Source organism: Lolium perenne, chromosome 7 (assembly GCF_019359855.2).
Source record: "Lolium perenne isolate Kyuss_39 chromosome 7, Kyuss_2.0, whole genome shotgun sequence".
NCBI lineage: Eukaryota > Viridiplantae > Streptophyta > Magnoliopsida > Poales > Poaceae > Lolium > Lolium perenne.
Window position 1 is genome coordinate 70,550,994 of NC_067250.2, and position 3,938 is coordinate 70,554,931.

General features: G+C 42.1%; 1 long non-coding RNA gene across 1 annotated transcript; it reads right to left on the reverse strand.

Moving 5' to 3' along the window:
- Window positions 1–1,327: 1,327 nt before the first annotated feature.
- On the reverse strand, window positions 1,328–3,246 carry LOC127313020 (uncharacterized). The gene is made up of 3 exons (XR_007858751.2): window positions 3,203–3,246; window positions 2,159–2,234; window positions 1,328–1,993 (listed from the first exon to the last, which is right to left on the reverse strand). It is a non-coding gene; the product is annotated as an uncharacterized lncRNA (long non-coding RNA).
- Between the last annotated feature and the right edge of the window lie 692 nt (window positions 3,247–3,938).

Here is a 3,938-nt window from a genome sequence, read left to right on the forward strand (position 1 = left end):
GATATCAAATTACACCATCCATTACAAAGCGGAATAAGAAAATTACAATAAGGTCACATGACCATTACTTACATAATAGCCTCGAAGGGCCTAACTAAACATCAGAGTAGCATCATCACTTCAACAGCGCGGAGCCCAAGTCATTCGCCTTAAACCCTACAGGCAACTGACTGGGAAGACGTTCCTAGCTTGCATAGACGTCGCCAACTCCTTCTTCATCCGTCGTGTTCCTCCAAGTCTGGCCAAGTAAATAGCCAGGGACAAAGCCGTGAGTACATTTGAATTGTACTCGCAAACCATCAAGAAGGTACTTTGCAAGAGTGCAAGATAACAAGTGCTAATCTAAGATGACAAGAGGGAAGAGCTAATTTCTCTTATGGAAATAGCATGAAGAAGAGAAGTAGTTTCCCTTGTGGATATAGCATATGAAAGAGAAATAGTTCCTCTTGTGGATATAGCATCCCGGCATCTCAGTTGGTGGGGACACTAAGAGGGTTCTATGACATCTCTATATCTTTATTGAAGAAGATACTTCAACAAAGTTCCACTACATAAAACACTAGGATGGGGGTAACCCAGTTTATTTCCTTTCCGACCATCTCCAAATGGTCAACCAAACCATTCTAGTACCCTTCCGGTACTCCGAAAACAAGTTCCTTTTTTCCTTTAGTAAACACTTTCTCAAACAAAACACATCAGGCTAAGCAACAGCCATTTCAACCGTCCATGACCGCGGACACGGCTATTCGAATAGATTTGACTCTGCAGAGTTTGCACACTTTCCCCACAACTATCCGGATACCTATCGTGTGGGCATCATCCCCGCATAACAACATATGCCACGACGGATACCCGGACATAACCTTTCGCCCATTCGACTTAACACGAGGTCCTACCCTATGGAGTATGTACCTCCCGGCACCGTGGCAGCTCACCTCCTTTTGAGCGTGGCTCCACCGCCAAGCCAGGGAGACCCATAGTGTCTTCGGACGGGTCAGCCCGAAGGCCTCCGTTATACTATTGTCCCAACCTTGACAACCCAGACTCGGGGGTAACCGTACCCTTGTATAGTTGTGCGGTGCCTCATGCTAAGAAGAGCAAACGTCAAGTTAAGCTCCGTGCCCATGTTGGAGTAGCTATGGTTGCGCGGGTTAATTGTCACGGGTGAATACTTAGGCGCCAAAGTTTTCGAAAACAAGATTTTCTTTTCAACCATCTTTGCCAAGATCATTTCCTTTCATAAACACACGCTTGGGTAAGTCCAACTCACCCAAGGTTTTCAAAAATTCTTTTCAACAAGGTATTTTTCCAAGGGGTTCCCAACCTATAGTTTTATGAAGGAACTAAGAGTCACAATGACATGATGCTAGCCATCATACCACTAAGGGGATGATAATTGAGGTGTTAAGGGGATCATACATACTTAGGATAAGCATGTATAGGGACAACATAAGTTGGAAGATCCAACAAGGTTCAAGATGTTAATCATCATACCGCTAAGAAGATGATAATATAGATGGTCAAGGGGGCATACATGCTTAGGGTATGCATGCATAAGATCAACAAGGGGTTCAATATACTCGAGAGTAAGTATGCAGAACATCAACAAGGGGTTCAAGAAGGGTGTCAAGAGGTCGACACACACAAGATAAGTGGGCATATCCCTCACACTTAGAAGGTACACCAAGATCATGATAATTACCACCATTTCCCTAAAGGGGATGGTAGGTGAGGTGTCAAAGAGAATCCAACATGCTCATGGTGAGCACGCTCCATCAACATAAGTAGATACCACACAAAAAATATCGAGAGACAAGAATAACAACAAAGTAACCACGATATGTGATTCAACATTCAGAGATCAAGAGATGGCTTGCCTTGGTTGGCTTATTTGTCCCTGGACTTCTTCAACTCCATCAAATATGTATTCCAACAATAAAAATAAAATCCCCGTCCGATTCCACTTCTTCTTCTTCTCCGGAAGTGTTCGCATCTATCGCCGGAAAATATAAAAGGAACACAATAAACACATTGCACCAACAAAACAACATTCAACAAACAACAACTAACCATGCAGCCAAGGTATAACATACTAAGGACTTATAGATACCACAAAACAACTTTAAGAGTTTTAATTTAGAAAACCACATTTATTTACCTAGTAGAGGTATGAGTGCGTCACAACTTAGCAATTGCCTCTCTCGGTTATCACCATGGTATAAACCAAATATCCCCTGGTAAATAACATCATGAAGAGGACAAATGCATTAGTTTGGCATCAAACACATACACAATACAATTTCAAACATTTTTGGAAGAGTAGAAATCAGTTTTCCCAATTTAATTTGCTCCCAAAACACTACATCCAAAATAGGAAGCAAACCATCTATCACATCATTTGAAAACTTAAGAAAAATAATAGAGCTAAAGTTAAATTGCAGAGGTTTTGTTTTGCAAGCATAAAACATTGGTTGTCCAATTTTTAATACAAAGAGGTGGTTAAAGTTTTTAAAACAAACCAAAAAGTTTTGGTACAATAGTCCATGCCACACATACACATTACTAATAGTACCAAATATGCATGAACAGAGACTAAAATTATTTTTCCTAGATGGCCAGTATTAAAACAAGACTAACCCAATTGGAATCACTCAAAAAGGTTGAACCTACAATTTTAGGACCTTGCTTGAATCTGACTGTACAGAAAACAAGATCTGTATGCCAAAAATTGTAGAAAAATCCTTAAAATATGAGGTCAGTTGCATCTGAAAGGTATTGACAATACGGTTCTAATGCAATTGGTTTCACTCGCAAATTCATCTCCAAGCTCATGGTGTAAACAGACAAAGTCAGATCTGACCAGAAATTGATCTGTGAATCATTTCAATTCTAGGTGGTTATTTGAGGTGAGACCAACGGCAAAATGAAGCTAATGGAGAGGGCTTTCATCCCCAGTTGAGTTTGCTCAAAAAGGTTTTGTAAAACTAAACAAATCTAACAAACAGGAAAACAGCATGTTTTCAGAACTTTAATTACTCAGGAATATCTGCTACGAATTTGAGGATGAAACCAACTCCAAGTTGTAGATTTTTCATAAGCTAACCGTGGAACTTTGGATCACTCGATTTGGAGCTGTACACGAGTTTTGGTGGATTTTACAAGTTCGTACCAGAATCTGAAACAGCAAGATGAAAGAAATTACTGCAAGGTTTTGGACGAATTTTGGTCAAGAACTTCAGATCTGAGGGTAGGTGAAGCTTCTCCATGCTTGGACCAACATGCACCTGCATCAAGATCCAAACTTAGCAAGGGAGGAAGAAGAAGAGGAGAGAAAACCATCTAGGATTGGGGAGAAGAAGGAGAGGGATGCTCTCATGGAGAGGGGGAGCTTGAGGGAGGGGGAGAGCTTCATCTTGGAGAGCTTTTCATGGCCATGGCCGGCCATGAAGCTAGGAGGAGCAGCAATTTCGTGGGGAGAGGTAGGAGGAGAGTGTGTGGGAGTGGAGGAAAGAGTGGGGAGTGGAAAAGTGAGAGCAAGTGAGGAGGGGGTGGGCTGCCAAGCCCCTTTATATAGAGGGAGAGGGGGTGGGCTGCCTCCTCATTGATTGGGTTGGTTGGGAGGTAGCCTCTTCATTGATTGGGTTAGTTGGGAGGCTGGTTTGGGGAAGAGATATTTGACCCAAGCTGAATTTATTTGTGGCATTGGGAAGGGGCAAAGGAGGAGAGGCTTCCCAAGGTGGAGTAATTATGTGAGAGAGAGGGAAATGGAGAGGCATGATGCATGTGTGCCATGGCATGGCCGGCCACATATTTTTGGCCATGCACAAGTGATCAACAAGAGATAATTGCTACACATGCATGACACCCAAGGTTGAGTGCCTCACAAATTACTAAAATGGTGGCCTAAAAAGATATACAATTTTAGGCAAAGTGATACT